The sequence below is a fragment of the Taeniopygia guttata genome, chromosome 1 (genome assembly GCF_048771995.1).
Source record: "Taeniopygia guttata chromosome 1, bTaeGut7.mat, whole genome shotgun sequence".
Taxonomy (NCBI): Eukaryota; Metazoa; Chordata; class Aves; order Passeriformes; family Estrildidae; genus Taeniopygia; species Taeniopygia guttata.
Window position 1 is genome coordinate 78389859 of NC_133024.1, and position 18254 is coordinate 78408112.

Sequence of the window (18254 nt, forward strand, 5' to 3'; positions counted from 1 at the left end):
TCTGCAACCTGCTGGCAGCAGACCTAGAGAGTGTTCTGGTGAGATCTGGGGGTTGCCCCAGCAGAGGCAAGCACCGTACGTCTCATCGTGTGATGATGCCATGAGCGGTGGAGTCCTGGGCCGGGAGTGGGGTTCCCGAGTACCACAAACCCCCAGAGAGGCAAGACTAACGCAGCTCCACAAAGCACCTGCTGCACAGCCGAGTTGGCAACACGGCCATGGGCAGACGGACCGGCTCCTGAGCAGCGCCAGTCAATGCTCTACATAGGCCCACTCAGGCAGCGCTGCCCTTTCACCAGCCCTCCCTGGCCTCTGCCGGCGGGCACCAGCCGAGCCCAGAGCGGTTGCACCCACGCGTGGCAGTAGCGGCGCTTGAAGAGCTGGAAGTTGATGCCCATGTTCTCTCTCTCCCCTTCAGAAGTTCTGTCGACTGTTTGGATAATGGAAGATGTTGAAAGATAGGACAGAGAGAATGAACAAATGAAGGAAAATACTATGAGGTAGTAGTGAAAATATGAGCTGCTGAGAAGAGGGTGGAAAGACAAAGCAGGTGGGGGAACACAGAAGGACAGTGCTCCCTCTCCCTTTCCCTCTCCTGCTCCCTCTTCCTCTCCTCTGTCTCTCTCTCTCTCCTTCTTTGCCAAAGTAATCCATATCTTCATGATCATCTTCACCTCTTTGAAGAAAGGTTTGCTCTTTGAGCATTCACTTTTTCCATATTCAGAATACAAACTGTAAGTACCAGGACACTGTTTTCATATATGGAATCTCTAATATTACTCACATTCTTTTAGACATGGTCAGATGTTGGTGTTTTTTCCTGAATCCATGGAAGCTGTCATTGCTCAAGGAAGTGTAAGACTAAAATATGAAAAATGCAGAGGTTTGTGTGTGTGCTTTTTCTGCCTTGCCAGGATCTGTTGTTAATCGACAGGGAGAAATGCTTATAGTAGACATTTGGTCAGCACACCAAGAAAGCCCACCAGGAAAGAGAACTTTTCCAACAGTTTTAATTTCAATAAGATTCTGGATTTATACAAATAGATGAGATACTTGCTTACTAGATCCTCATCTACATTACATTTAAGTATCATTACCCTATTTACAAAGATTAAGAATTACATATAGGAATGAAGTGTTATATTGTGAGAAATGGGCCATGGAGTTTGCAGAACTTTGAAGAGTTCCTACCTCTGGGCATCCAAGTTTGTAAAAATAAAAAGAAACAAAGATCAATAGATTAAATGTAAGAAAACTTAAGAGTGAGGCAAAGGTCACAGAGGTGATACTGCTTTTTGCAAATAGGTGGCTTGGTCTCTTTTTCTATCACCTTGGCTGTGCTGCCTGTTGAGCTAATGCGCTGTCCTGCCTGGCATGTGGAAGTTCCACAGGCTGCAGGGAAGAGAAGCTGGCTCAGCCACCTTGCAGCCAGCTGGCTGGGAGTTTACAACAGCCCTTGTGCTATTCATGGTAGCTCATATATCACAACTCTCCAAAAACATAAAACTGATCTAGAGTATTCCCAAAATATTTGAGGTCTATGTCTGTCTTCCCTTGACCGCAGAAGCCAACAATATGTATCTGGGCGCAGTCTGTGATCTGTGGAAAACAAAAAGTTATTTACCAGCTTCCCACCCAAGCAATTGGTATATATGTCCCTCAGGATAGCATGTAACTGCCTACTTTTTAAATAAGAGTAAAACTTCTCTGTAGCATCTAATTGTCATTCAGTTGTGGCTACGAAACCCGAGGGGGCTGGTTCTGATGGTGGCAACATGATTTTAAGGTTTATCAGAATTATAACAGAAGTAGAAATTTCCTATTTTAATTGAGACGACAAATACACACCTTGCCTGTCTGATAATTTAATGCCCTTGAAAAGGTCCCCAAAGCATGGCAGGCCTGCAAAGAAGTACCTGAGCAAGAGCACAAATTTATTCAGGATTCCTCTTCGTGTAAAGTCAAAGTAATGGAAAGATTAGCCCTTTGAAAAAAGAGTTGAAAAAAAAAAATCCACAAAAAAAATGCACAAACCAAAATAACTTAGAAATCTAGAGACATCTGAGATGTTCTAGGATAGCTGGCAAATTCAGGCATGGATGATCTGATTCTGGACCTCTGCGAGACCAAGGCTGCACGGAATGCAGGTGGAGACCACACAGTACATCCTAGAGAATCTCAAAAGGACAGTGATAGCTTCCTATGGGCAAGCAATTTTTTGGAGCTTCTAAATCCTTATTGATTGCACAGGGGCTTAGATACTCAGCTCATACACAATTCAGTTTAGGCATCTTGCTTACAAGCTGTACCCCAAACTAAATGTTTATACCTGTAGACTCTTGCTATCCTTGGAGACAACTAGTTCTGAACACTTTCACGTCTTCCTCTTCTATGCCAGGGGCAGTGTCTGGAGGAGAAAGGGAGGATGAAACCATCATATTTCATAGTAGAGTTTTTTGACTATTCCACAAAGAAAAACATCAGAAATAAGTCCCCAAGAACCAAGAGCGAGAAAGATAAAGGTACTGAGCCTTTTTGGAAAAGTCACCTTTTTCCTAGTGGAAAAGGGAGTGAGGAGGGATTGTCAGTCTCCCTTGATTCAGCATACAGGTGCACTTGCCCTGAGTGAATGAAGAGTATGTGTGAGAACAACTTTGGACATGCTGATCGACCAGTTCCAGCTCAGTACCAATTTCTGCAGGACTAGAAGGGTGACATTTCTTATCTGAGAAAGGAAGAGAGAAAATGGGGAATAGACCATATTCTTACAAGCAAATGTTGTCCAAATCCATTGTTCTATATATACAAAAAGAAGTTACCAAATATCAGGATTTTCCTGTTGTTCCACAGTGGTGAAAGAGCTGCAGGGAGTTCTTGTGGCAGCTTAGGGGAACAGTGCCCTGAACTGGTGATGCACTGGTGCCCTGTAGGGTGATGTCTCATTGAGTAGCTTAGGTAAAGGTGGATATACACAGAGGGCCTGGGATTATTTCAGTTTGCTAAAGCAAGTGGATATTTTCATGAGCATGAGTGTTGTGCTCAATTGCCTGACTCTGTCCTACAGCTCATGCTCATGACAGCATTGCTTGTGTGGGAAAGAACCAGCTATGAACAAGTGAATGGGAGAAAAAGCCTGGAGCTGCCTGCTTGGTAGAGGCCTAAGGTCCCGATGTTCAGCAGGACCAATTGTGGAAGGAATCCTACTGTTTCCATAGAGAATAGTAAGATTTTATGTGGCATTTACCAGGTGGTAGGATGGGATATGAGTGTGATGTGGATCTAGTGATACATGAAATGGTCAGAAATCCGGATCAGGAGCCCTGGCCTGTTACTTTGTTTTGGACTAGAAGCTCCATGAGAGGCTTTACAAGGAGGTGCCAAGTTTGCTTTACTGAGCAATTTGTTGATTTTTATGTAGCAGTGTGAAAAAGGAGCTTTATTCAAGGGTCAGGACTCTGACTTGCTGGGTCTGGTAAAACATAAAAACTGTGCCTAGAGTAGATCTATTTTTGCAGGGGAGAATAAAAGAACTAAATTGGAAGTAGCAGCCAGATTAAGACAGCTCAGATACTGTCCCACATTAGACAAAATGTAATCTATTCATTAGTCTGTAAAACACTTAAACAACGTTCAAAGGAATGGAAATGCTCCTGCATGCCTTAACTGGATGAACATATTCCCCAGCAAATTATAAGGTCCAGTGGCCATAAGCACGTATCAGTCCACTTGGATGTGTACCACCCCTGCTTCCCCCAAGGGAGAGGCTAAATGCAGGCAACCTGGCAGAGTGCAGAGTCAGCAAACGGGGTAGCGCATGATGCCATGCAGGTTTGCATGTAGGAAGCCCATTAACCCCATATTCCTCCCATCAGACATGAAGCAAACCAAAGCAGGTTGTGGTAGCCATACTTGCCTCTGTCTAACCTGCAGCACCCACCCAGTGACTGCCTTTATTAGGGCACTGGACAGGGGCTAGAAAGTGGTGAGGGATTTGCTGATTGAGCTTTTCAGCCTGCGGCTGTGCCTTGGCTGTGCTGCTAGGTTCTGCCCTGGTACCAGCTCCAAATGGTTGCAAATGAGCACAGAGCCTCCTCAACAGACCAAAACTTTGAGAGCAGAGCCCTGGCTACTCCATGATATACAAGCAGCTGTAAAGCCTCTGGTTATGACAGGAGGCTGGGCAGCATCCCTGTTTAGATTGCAAGGCTAATTCCTCAGTGTTTTGCTCTGTGGAAACACAAATATGTCATTGCAGAGATCATAAACTGTAGGAAATCTGAGATCGTTGTGGTCATTCAAATAAAATACAGCTATGGGTAATAGAGCAGAAGGAAATTAATTTTTAAACAAACCTGGTCGAGGCACTGCTTTCAAAGGAAGATTGAGCCTCTTTTCCTTCAATAACAGGAATTTCATAAAGTGCAGCAGCATGTAGTACAGGGCAGAGCATAGTCATTTAAGAAATATAAAAACATTGAGGAAGCAGGTACAGTTAAGATAAATATACTGCAAGAAATGTCTCATGGGCTTAGGGACAATGGCATTGAAGAAGCAGTTAACTGTGGAACTAAGCAAATATTGCAGGTTTTAGGACAGAGGAAAGACTTAAAATAGCTTAGTCTAAGTTGTTTAGGTGATACAATGGTCTGGTATCTGTAGTTGCTTGATTTAATTTCAGATATGTGTAATTGCTATGAAGACTGACTAGTGAAACTTTTATAGTTCCTAAAGGGCAAAGCATTTGTGTTACAGCTCTGTGGCCAAATTAAAAATGGTGTCAGTGAAGGACAGCAAAATGCTTTAAGTGTTGAAGGGGAAGAAAATAATTCTACTTCAGTAGAGTCTATTGTCTCAGTTTATTGTATTTGAAAGATGTGAAGAAATCAAACTGTTTGGGAAAGGAGAAGATACTGCAGTGTTTTTTTCACTGACCTGAGCAGTAGAAGCAACAAAGTCACTGGAAGATCCTTAGAACAGGTACACAGCACACACTGATGAAAACATAAGGATAGCATGATACCTTGACCTTCATGATCCAACAAGGAAGTATAAAGGATACTCTCAATCTGAATGAGAGCGTTATAGGTACAGAAAGCAGAGACTTGGTTCCTGCAGAGGTGGAGAGAAATACAGCGGTGACAAGCCTGAACACATTTGCAGATTGTTTTTCTTTGCCTTGGTACCATTTAGTAGAGCACCCTAAGGCAGCAGCTGGGCCAGTTAAAGCGGTGGGCACGAATGGTGGTGTGATGGGCTGTGCCAGGTTATTTAAACAAAGCGTGGTGAGGCATGGAGACAATGCAGCACTCTGACTATGGGAATGGGTCACCAAAGAACAGAAGAAAATTGCCATCAAAGCAGACTGGGGGAATTTTCAAACATCTACCTGCTGGACACAAAGGACTTTTTTCCCCGAAGTGTTTTAATCTGCAGTGTTTTCTTATCAAGACATATTCTCTGAAACAATCATCATCATCCACAAGAGGAAATCAGAGTCCCCTAAAGGAATAGAATCCAAACCATTCATAATCTTAATCAAGTACATGTGTCTTTCTTTAGAACAAATTATTTTCTAGGCTTGACTTGATTATGTAGTGCATCAAACTCAGCCAGTGATGTCAAACTGCCATAAGATAAAGAGTATCCTTCAAATAGATAAGTAAGAAATAGCTGGAGATAGAAGTCAACTCACCTATATAGTTGCCTGACATCGAAAATTATCTCACTGAAAAATTAAAGACTTGGCCATGAAAGACAAGAGGGGAAATCTACCTAAATAGCTTTATCTTCTAATGATTATGCAGAGAACTGAATCCAGCCCACCTGCAAAATTAACCAGTGGCAAAAGTTGTAGAGCTGGAAGTGAGGGGCTCTCTTCACAATAAAGAGAGTGATAATCTAATCCCTATGACCTGTCACAGCCATTATCTGTAACAACAGTCCAGTGAGCGAAGCACACATGGGCCAGGCATTGACTGGAGCTTTTTCTTTCTTCTGTGTTATGCATATGTCTGATGTCATGACACAAAAATTTGTGAATTGCCCAGGTAAATAAGACCAAAAAATCCACAAAGCAGATAAAAGAATTAAAGAGTTTAGTAAGCAGAGGCCATGTCAAGAGCTGTCATTTGATTTTTTTTCAGTGAGAACTCTCTACATGCCAAATTTTATTATCACTAATCATTTCCAGAGCTGAAGCGATCAAGAGGAATAAAGATACTTATTCACTTATTCTCATTTTTTTTCCCTTGACCATAAAAGGATCTAAGACTTACCCAAGACAGAACTAATTCAGATTTAGCTTGCATACATTGACAGGCAATTTTGCTGTACCACTGAGACACAACTGAGATTTGGAAATCTATCTCCACAGCCAATCCACTTTTGCATTTTCTTCCTGCATAAATAAAGAAAACTCTTTTCTTGGTAAAAACTACAACAGGAAAACTATCCATTCTTTGGCTCTAAAGCTGTGCTTTTTACTGTGAAATTGTTCTATATGTTCTAGTTTTTAGAGCATGTTAACATATGATCATTGGTGGGAACAGATGTAATAAGAATTTTTTTTTAACATCTAGGAATGCAATTATTTCACAATGGTTGTATAAAGAGACTATTCAAGAATGACATAAAATTTTTATGCTTCATGGCTTTTATGCCTCATGGTATTGATAGTGAGTGGATTTCAGCTCCCAGTTTAAAATACCTAAATGTAAGAGGTCTGCATGTATTTGCACATAATCTATATACATCTATATATGAGATGGCAGTCTCTGTTCCCACGGTAGTCAATGAGATTTCCTCAGCACAGTGAATGGAGTGTCAAGAATTTAGAGTAGACTGTAGTTTAGCATTTTTCTGCTCCCCTCAAAACAGACACCAGGTCTGCTTTGCACTGCATCAGCTGAAAACCACTATTGATTTCACTGACCCTACTGACTAGCTTTCCATAATAGAGATTATGTTTAAAAGCCTTAATCTGCAAGTTGAGTCCAATCCTTTGTTACATATAGGTGATATGCCAGTGAACAGAGAATGAAAACGAGCTGTGTTAAGTTCAAAAGTTATCATACTGGCAATCAAATTAATAAAATAATAGGCAGACAGACATTGACTCCTAAACATTACCCAGCCATGCTGGTTTCTGCACGTGCAAGTTAAGCCACATCAGTTTCACTTTCTACTATGATCACCTCCCACATAAACAGCTTGATCTTCTGAGGTGCTGCGAATTCATACTTTCTGGAGCATAGAAAAGCAGCAACAGTACATAAAATCTGAAAATTGGGACATTTATTTAGATTGCTATGTAGCAGTGTTGATGTGAGTATCCAGCTTGAAAATGTTAGCGCAGCTTCTTCAGTGAGATAAGAAAGCAGGTCCTATGATTATTATTGCTTGTTCTTCCAGTCAACATCTTCTAGTCAGAATTTTTGCTTTTTTCTAGTTTTTTTTTTTTTTCTCCTACATATTCTGGCATTACAGTCTGCTGATTGATTTCAGTGATGGTCCCTCTTTGACACTTGTCCTTTCCAGATCTTTTCTCAATACTGTTACTGTTGAAGTTAGAGATTTGCTGCACACAGAATTCAATTCCCACCTTGCTTTTCTTCTTGTGCTATCCATACAGAGAGAGTTGTAAATGATTGGGTAAGTCCAGCCCTCGGATTCATCATTTTGTTACCTTTATTCTGCTTAGGGATAAGTGGCAATAGAAGTGGGGTAAATTGGTGACCACAGCACAATGGAAAGCAAGGTTTTTCCAAAGGCATTTGCTATCCTGATTTGCAGTCAGTCATTCTCACTTGTCTCTCTAGTGTATGAAAGGTTTTAATCTGGAAGGAATTCACTCTAACATTTTCTGTTCTGCAAGAACAAAGTAGCAAGGTCTAGCTATAAATGAGAATTATGTCTCAAGTCCTTTTCTTTGGCAATATATATTTTGTGGTAAAAGAAAAGGGTCTAGAATGGATTTAATTTTTTTTGGATTTTAATGGATTTTTTTTTGTTCCAAAATAAATAAAAAAGCAACTCCAATAAAAATTATTAAGGCATAATAAATCCAATCTTACCTTAGAATGGAAGGTGCAAATGAAACACACATAACTTCTTTCTTCATGTCTTTCTCTTTATGCCAGTATTTAGTAGATGTTTGTGCTGAAAAAGCTCTTAATCTAGAGCATCTTTCTAAAGAACTTTAAAATTTTTTTCCTAAAGAAAAAATACTTCCTTTGAGTTATTCTCACATTTTTCATATTTTTTCTTCCCAAAAAAATTATTCGTTTCAGATCTGATCTGGGCAATTTACAGCTTTTCAGCTACATTTACTTTTTTTTTTTTTTTTTTTTTTTTTTTTTTGAGTAGCTGCTTGTACTGCACAGAGTTTGCACAGAAATCACCAAAAATTTTTTGCTTAAAAGCTTTACTTTGTACTTGGAGCATGGGCCTTAGAGGTAACAGTCTACTCTTTAATAAATTAAAACATATAGTGATGTACTTTTGTACTGCAAATGAATGAGAACAGATTGTAAATAATAAATTACAAGAGAGACTGACAATGTATCTACTGCACCTCTTAGATCTTGCATTTATGTTACACTAAATGACTATTCCATGCCTTGTGTCACAGAATCATAAAAAAAGGTACCTCAAAATGAGGTTTGATAAAGTGTAAGTGTTGTTGGAAAACAAAGCCCAAGTTTGTTTCCCATATGCATCCTTAATAATCTCGAATCACTGTCAAATCATTGGAGTTGTTATTCCCTATTAGGGATGTAAGTTAAGAGCAGACGATGACTTAGAATAATGGTCTGTAGAAACATCTGAGCCATTCTGCTACCATTTTTTTAAAGGAAAAAAATGTACTGCTCAGTAGCAGCGGTTCATTGACTTTCATTTAAAAGATAAAGAAACAAAGCATTAAAAAACAGAACTAAAGCAATTTGCTTAACCCCATTTATGCATCTGAAGTCACATCTAGACCAGCAAAATCAAGAAGGACAGAAATCAGCTTAACAAGTATTAATATATATGTTCGGATGTTGCAGCAGCTGCAAAAATTCTGCTATTAGTTCTTCTACTAAGGCTCATTTTCACATTGAACGGTGGCAAGATAAGGCTAGTAGAAGTCATTTAAGAGTGAATAGATCACTGATTTTGTTTATTAATCCCACCTCCAACACATATTAGGTTTCAATGGAGCTCTAGAAAGAATCCAATTTAAGTAACAGATGGAAAGGATGAAAATACTGCTGTGGAAAACCAAGCAAAGCAGAAAACAGTTATGCTTGTTAATATGCAGCATAGGGCCCCATATATGTGGGTTTTCTTAAATATATAGTCCTTGTGCATTCTGAATCCCATCTCAGGACTGCCTGAATCTGGACAGGAAAGAACATTTCCCAGACTTTCTAGTCAGCAGGGGTGGAGGCTGGGGAAGCATCTTCTGAGAAAAAGACCATAGGAAATAACAGACTTACCTAGATATCTAGACATCTAGGATCTTACTATCTGTGGAATGTATTGGAATGACACAGAGGTAAGTAAATAGTCAGCACAGGTTGATTCAATTGTTTCCTACCCTGGTTTATATTCATCTCTCTTTACACCAGTCACAAACACTCATGGAGTCATAGAACAATGTACAGAGTACTACATATATGGGAAAATTTCCGTTCGCTTCATTTACAAGTATCTACATAAACCTTTTATTAAAAAGAAATAAAATTGCATTAGGACTGATAAGAGACCAAGGACGAAAAACCAGAGCCTTGCTGCAATGTGCCCAGATCTGGTTATAGGCATATTGCCGTTTGAAAATGGAAGGAGTTTAGTTTAGGAATGAGGGCCCCATTTATTCCTTCTTGAAACATCCTTTGTAAGGAAACAAAAACAAGAAATATTGTTTGATTAAAAAAATGTTTAGGTCATCCTTGATCTAGGCAGAGAGAGAACCCGTAATATCTCTTTGGATTTCATTTGAAAGAGACAGAAAGTTAAAACGCATTAGACAACTGAAAACATGTTAGACCTGAAAATCTTTTACAAAAATAAGTACTAAAATTTTAACTTTTTCTTTTTTCACTATTTAGGCAGCAAATCTAAGTGTCACTGCGTTATTTACAAGTTAGCTGCCACAAGGTATCACAAAATTGTAAGACTTCATTGCTTTTCTGAGGTAAACCTATTTATCAGGCATCAACAGACAAATACGACTAAAATATGGAGAGAAGATGAAAAACAGAACAAAACTTTCAGTTCCTCCCTCTAGACACACTCAGTTCTAAATGCACTGGTTTTTGTCATTGTCCATCAACAGGAGTAAAAGATAACGTTCCACACAGCATTAAAAAAGGACACCATCAGCCTAGCTTTAATAAATTAAATCAAAATCTAATAAAACTACTTTCTCAAAAGGGCACCTGCCTCTGAGATCATTTCCTTTATATTCTTTCTCATTATTTAAACTAATTTTATCTAATTTAATTTTTTTATTACTTTTCCATTGTCTGCTGCTGTGAGACCATGAGACAATTTCTTCCCCGTATACAGATGCAAGCAGCTTGCAAAGATTCGTCTCAGGATGCCTGCAAGTAGGACCAAAATTTCAGGGCCCCTTTATTCACCCACCTGTTCATTCTGTCTCCTCTTCCTTAACTTCAAGCTGAATGACTGAATGAGGCAATATTGGAAAAACACATGACCAAAAATGCACTTGGGCATACAGCATTGCCATCTTGACTCTCACCTCACAACTCTGCACTCAACGGCTCAACCTCAGGCATGGTTTTATTCAACATGATAACTATTTGGATCCCATAAAAATATCTGCTTCAATTACCTTGTTCTTTACAAAATCTAAGTTAGTTTTTAGAGGTGATTATTTTTTTTAATCAAAGCTATCTATCCCAAGAATGCACTAAACATCTTATTCCCAGACCTACAGCATTCAGAACCTAGCATACCAGATCAAGTATTTAATTCTCCATGGCAGCTTGGCAGTTATTCCGTGGGTTCCCCTTATATGATTTAGGCAGGTAGAAAAGGAAAACCCCTCCTCACATCCATTGGAAAAGTGATGTCTCCAGTCTGACACTGTCTGTTCCCACTTCTTTCTCAGAGCCTCACAAAGTCTGACCATGCGCTTCTGAGACAGGGAGCAGCTTCTTAGATAAACATTCCATCCCTAGCATCTGCAGGGATTCAGATGAGAGAAATAGTACTACTCACCAGCTGCTACATGGACCTACACATTTTCTGAACACTCAGAAAACATTTATAGATTAACTGATTTTAGTGAATAATATTTTCCTACTATCATCTTGCTAAGCTCTGCAACTTAAAGCTCAGATGATTTAAATTTTAGCAGTCATATTTAGAAGGTCTAGGTTTTCATCCTAGAGGAAACATGACTATTGAATTCTCATTTCTCTTTTTGTTAAACTAGGGCATGACTCTGACCATGGACACTCCCTTCATATGCAAAGAAACAAATTGGAAATAATTTCTCTCCAACTGAACAGTTCCGGTAGCACAGGCTGCATTTTCTGAAAGTGGTATTTCAAAGAACATAGGCAGTGCTCTGCAGAAAGCTGGACAGTGCCACTTGTGGCAGCAGTGCTTGTCTCCAAATCTAACCCCATCAAGAAAGCTAAATACCATTTTGGCATAATTTCCTAGTATTAATACCTATTCCATGTAAAGAGTTTTCTGCCATAGCCATAAAAACATAAAAGCTTTGGAAAACAGCCCTGCAGTGGAACAAACCAGATAGCTACATTTCCTAATTCTCACAACTTCACAGTGTTTCTCTGTTCCTTGCTGCCTGGTGGTGGCCAGCTAGCCCCAGCAGGCTGTACCACTCACCCTCGCCTCTCTCCTGAGACAGCTGATGCCATTTGCGTGCACAGGTGCAGTGAGCAGATCAGTCTGAGTAAGTCACAGTGCTGACCCTCACACAACACTCAGATTCCCACTTGACCTCCTGGGAGAGAGGCCAGATTTCATGGGCTTTGCTTATAGTCACACCTCTTCTTTGTTGTTTCTGTTGCCTTTCTGATCTGGAGTCTTGGGTTTTGCAGCCATTTCTCTTTTCTGCCTTTCTGTCCAGTTTTTATTTCTAAAGAAGGAAACATTGTTTTATAATCTGTTCCTCATTTTGTATCCTGGAAAATGGATACATATTTTCTTTGTACAGTGCCTCCTGACTTGAAAGTGTGAACTTAATCTGCTTCCAGATTCTAAATGCTAATCTGATTCCAGGTTCTCAATGCTAATTTAGTTACTGTTAGTTTAGTTACTGTTGTGCTTTAACCACCAAAACCAAGAGAGTTCACAGAATCACAGAATAACAGAAAAAGCTGAGTTGGAAGGCACACACCAGGATCATCAAGTCTAACTCCTGGCCCTGCACAGCACCATCCCCAAGAGTTGCACCATGTGCCCAAGGGTATTGTCCAAAGGCTCCTTGAACTCCATCAGGTCGGTGCTGTGACCACTTCCCTGGGGAACCTGTTCCAGTGCCAAACCACCATTTGGATAAAGAACCATTTTCTAATATCCAGCCTAAAAGTTCCTTGACACAAGTTCAGGCTGTTTTCTCAGGCTCCTGTCAGTGGTAATCACAGAGAAAAGTACCTTTCCCTCCTCTTCCCTTCTTGAGGAAGTTGTAAACTGCAATGAGATCTCCCAGAATAATCTTCTCAATAACTTTACCAGGCACTGAATTGGGGCTAACAGGCATGTAATTTCCAGAGTTCTCCTTCTTGCCCTTGTTGAAAATCAGGACAACATTCGCCAGCTTCCAGTCAGCTGGGACATCTCCAGATTCCCAAGACAACTTAAAAGTCATCATGAGAGGTTTTGTGGTGGCATCAGCAGCTCTTAGAGGATTCTTGGATGTATCTGGTCAGCCCCATCAATTTTCAGGGATCTCACTGGAGCAGAAGATCCCTCATAATTTCAGGGTCACCTGGGAATTTATCATTCCCACAGTCATGGTCCTCCAGTTCAGGGCTGGAGACACCCTTGGTCCATCATCAATGTTGAAGACAGAGGCAAACAACGTGTTAAACACCTCTGCCTTGTCCATGTCCCTGTTTGTGAGGCCACCATCCTCATCCTGTAATGGGCCTTACATAAAGCCATCAGGTCAAAAGGGAGGGCTTGTAAGCTCTCTGGTGGTGTTAGCAATGCAGGCCAGGTGTGACCACAAAGGAACATGGCTCTTTTACCGGTTTTAAGCTCCTGGCAGTTTAGAAGACAATTCAATGGCATCCAGGAACATCTAAACAAGACAATGAAACTGAAAAAAAAAGCTGTTGCTGATGAAGGCTGTTTCCCAAGTTTTCTCTACCTACCAAAGAAACATGGCATAGCTGGCAAGCGTACTTTGGTTATTAAGCAACACATGTGGAATAAAACCATTAAAGAACAATAAAAATTAGAATCCCATGAAGCCAGTGTACATGATGATCCCTTACCAGAACATAGTTCTATTTTAACATATGGCCTGTAAAAAATGTTACTCAGTATATTTTAAAACCTAAAAGAATGACCTTTTTAATTGCTAATGAAATTGGCTTGCTCCCCAGGCAGTCCAGTTTTGATGCAGCTACAGAGGAATTAACTGTTTTGTGACAAAAAATTAAAAACGCATAACTTATATTTCCAGAAAATACCACAGATTAAAAAAGAAACTTAGAAATATGGTTTGTGTTTTAATTATAGTTTTTTTAATATTCATCGTGAGAAGAAGTAGAAATCAAAGTTGCCACAAGCCACCATTATAAGTATTAATTCAACTGATTAAAAATTATATTAATAATTTAGCCAGTTTTAATAATAGAATAACAGACTAGGTTTGATGAGCTAATAATAAAAAGATTTATCTACAGACAGAAACACATTATGCACAGGGTACATAATTTCTCATATCCACAGAAGATCCATTTCTCTTATAATGAAAATATTGTGAGATTTGATCTCCTGAAGCATCATAGGATACCCTAGTGTGACTGATGTAAACCTATCAGGGGAGCTATGCCAGGCATGTTGATTCTTATCTTATTTTAACCCTGTTACTTTTCAAATAGTCATTTGTGCAGCATGACACGGGGTTCAATGCTGCTTTTTTGAAATCTTTTTTCTTTTATTAAATGCCATAAAAGCATTTTCTTGTGAAGAAATCATAGCTCATTTTATATTTCTCTTAACAGCATTTACTTAACGACTTCACCACTTCGGAGTTACAGCTGGGACTGACTCATAAGATATTTATATAAAGGACTATTTTATCTTGTAGCTAAATTCCCATATACAGACAAACTCTAACCAGAGATAGAGCAGGACAAGATTGGTACCAAGGAATGTGGATTTATATTTAGGATTGCTGAAGACTCAATTTTACAAAAAGCCTCCGAAGTGATCTCACTATTTATTCATTTCCTAATAGACTAACCTGAGCTTATTTCCATGCAGAAAGTGCCTGTGAATCTTGCAGAAAAAAAAGCAGCTTTCACAATCCATCTGCTTCCCCCTTCTACCCAGAACATGTGGGCAGTTGCACAGCTGTATCAATTTGTTCCTATTGTAGTAGGCTCAAGGAGGCCTCTCAGTTATTTCCTAACAGAGCTGACAGGTGTTGGTTCTTTTCAGATATGCTCTCTGTTTAAATTGAAGGGGAATTTTTTTATTTATCCCCGAAAAACAAAACAAGAACATTTAATGCTTTGACAAGATGCCTTTTCTTCCCAGCCTCTACAGCTTTTCCAGTGAAGCAAGAAAAAAAGAATAACAATAATTTTAAATGACTGAAAACCCCAAATGATAGTCAAGACAGCCTTAAAAGTGAAAAAAAAAAAAAAAGAGTAATTTGGAGGGGGAAAAGGGTAGTTTTTAGTATAAAATAGGCTGGAAGTTTTGAACATTCCCTTTCCTCTACTGCCAAATCAAGGGAGATGCAGACCCCTGCTAGTATCTGATATTCAGTATAACTGAAGCCATTACTCTTAATAGAGGCAGACTACTACAATTATCCATTGGCCCTGGCTCTGAGGGCTCTGGGGTCAGCCTGGCTTGGTGCCCTCTGAGGCTCCCAGCCCCATGGGGCAGGTGTATGTTTGATCACAGCCTCTGCAGGGAGATAGCCTTGTCCTTTGAGACACCTCACCCACTTCTGAGGATGGTGCCCATGGGCAACCACTGTCAAATTCCACTGACTTGTGGTGTTATGAGTTTATTCATTCTCATGGGCTTGGAGAGTGATTGGGAGATGCTCCCTTTCAGCTCCATTGCCTGCCTTCAAATGGCTGTTTTCAGTAACTCTTTCTCCATCCATGTCCATGTGTCCCTGTAGAGCCCATTGATGCAAATTTACACACAGGAGACTTTTATGACAAACTGGATTTCATTTTTGACAGCAGGAGAAGGAAGGGAGAAATGACCTTCCTAACCTACAATCTTAAAATGATAGTTGTATTTTTCTCCTTTGCAAAAATAGGTCTGGTTCTCTGCTTGATCTTGTTCACCACTGAGTTGCCGTGGGAAATGTTGTTTTAGGAACACCTCAGATATTATGATAGATATGTGCTTTTATTCCTGATAGTCGGAAAGGCTTGAAGAAAGCCACCCAATAAACTTGCAGGTAGCACATCATTACAAAGGGAAGAACAGCAGTCACTGTAAGGTAAGTTAGCTACCTCAGTTAGACCCACCTTTTGCTTGCACAGACTCTCCTTCCACAGAACTTATTATAAGTATTTTAAAACTCCCAGAGTGGTTAAACCACTGTGTCGCATCAAATGGTATATGTGTTTGTATATGTATATATCTGTATATATGCTTTCACAATACATGGAAATGATTTGTTGACTTCCAAGGAATCAAGGAACCAATTTGACTGTCCACTCTCTGTACATTCTTTGGCCTATTTGTACAGCACAACGTAAATATAGAGCACTATCTACCAGACTCCCCGGCTTTTTAAAGCTAATACTCAAAGAATTATAAGTGTCTGTGACATGGCAGTATTTTATTCAGTGTTCTACTTGCTCTAGCTCAAAGCAGTCTTGGGCAGGGTGTGGAGTTCTGGGATGCTATGACTTATGGGATTGTGTATGAGGGACTTTTTTAAATCTCAAGATGTCTTTTTTTTTTTTTTTTTTTTTTTTTTCCACCCTGCCTGAAAAGTCTATTGCAAGAGGATTTATCTTGGATCAAGTTTTGAAGGCATGACTAAAAACTAGGAGTGAAATTTTGGCCTTCTGGGAAAAAAGATGGAAATCAATGTCCCAAGGTAAGGGTGTGGATCATCCAGATAAAACAGGTCCTGGTAGAGGTGAATCTGATGTGTTGGACAACTATGCTAGTTCTGGGGAGAAATGGCAAAGCAGATCTCGTTACCAATTGTTAAGTTTTCTGATACAGACATTCTAAAGGTGCTTGACACCTCTTCCCTGTGTAAGAAGGATTGTTCCTGTGATTGCTTGTATCTTCTCCATTTATCTTTGCTTTATGAATATATTTATAGCTGCCGGAAGCTCCTTTTCTTGGAATCACGAGGACAGGCACTCGGAGCCTCTTATCTACTGGGTTTTTACTGTTTATTGTAGAATCATAGAATATGTTGAGTTAAAAGGGACCCAAAAGGATCATTGAGCCAACTCCAGGCCCTGCACAGGACAGTCCCAAGATCCACACCATGTGCCTGAGAGCATTGGCCAAATGCTTCTTGAATTCTGTAAGGCTTGGGGAGCCATTCCGATGCCCAACCACTCTCTGGGTGAAAAATCTTCTTCTAACATCTTTTTCTAAACCACCCTGACACAGCTTCCTGTCAGTCCTTTTGGTCCTGTCACTACAGCAGAGAGATCAATGTCTGCACTCTTCTTCCCCTCTTAAGGAAGTTGCAGACTGCAATGAGGTCTCCTCCTCAATCTCCTCTTCTCCAGGCTGAACAGACCCAGTGACCTCAGCCACTCCTCATAAGGTTTTCCTTCAAGGCCCTTCACCAAATTTGTTGCCTTCTCTGGGCACTCTCTAATAGTTTTGTGTCTTTCTTCCATTGTGGTACCCAAAACTGCACACAATATTCAAGGTGAGGCCATTGTAGTGCAGAGCAGAGCAGGACAATCCCCTACCTTGTCTGGCTGGTGCTGCTGTGCCTGATGCCCCAGGACATGCCTGTCCCTTCTTGGCTGCCAGGGCACTGCTGGTTCGCATTCAACTTGCCATTGACCAAGACTCCCCGGGCCCTTTCCATGGCACTGCTTTCCAGCATCTCATTCCCCAGTGTGTACCTCCAGGGTGGTCCCATCCCAGGTGGCTAGTGATTGCCCAACCCTCAACTATTTCAAGGTCTCTCTGCAGAGCCCCTCTGCTTTCAAAGGGGTCAGCAGCTCCTCCCAATCACAGACAGACTTAGTAAGTCCCATAAGATGTGGCACCTTTTTCCTGGTCATAGCTCAGAGTCTAAACCTTTTGGCCTCTGGTAGAGACACCAGTTTTTTGTATGCTATATCCAGATGTTGTAGAAATCACATGTGGCTTAGTGCACCAGTTCCCTGCTCCTGGCTGAGACACCCACCGATTCCCTCATGAGGAAGCAGTGAGGAAGCAGGGCAGAGTCAGGCTGCCCAACCACTTTGGGAGGGTGCACATGTAGCAGAAACTGAAAGGAGATGGGATTAAGAAGGGCCCAAAAGGCTCTCAGTAAGCAAAAACATTTAGGATAACAAATGATGCTAGATAGCTGGATTTGATGCTGTATTTATGAGGGAGATCAATTAAGAGAAGTAGTGATTCCACCATTTCATGGAGTATGTCATCTTCAGAGGCCAGAGATGACTGTTAAATTACTTAAACTGATTTCTCATGTATTAAAGGCTTGTAAATGTCATCCACATATTCAATTCTGAACACAATGACTTTAATTAGACTTAAATATTTCAATCCTCAAGCTACTAAACCCTTTGATACCACAGAGTGGAAACAGACAAGATTGAGGCATCAGTCTACAGCGAAGGGAATCTACTACATCTGAAAGGACCTCTTTTACTTAAATTGCATAAAATGCCATGAGTCTTTCCAGTATGAATATATTTTTCTTCCCAGAAGCATTTCTTTATAATCCCAAATCTGATGTTCATTTTGACTTTAAGTAAATGTCAATCATCCATCTTTTGACAGGTGCATTTCAGAATGCCAGTTCATCTGTTGTCCTGCTCCAGTCAAAGTCTGATGTCTTAGAATAAGGG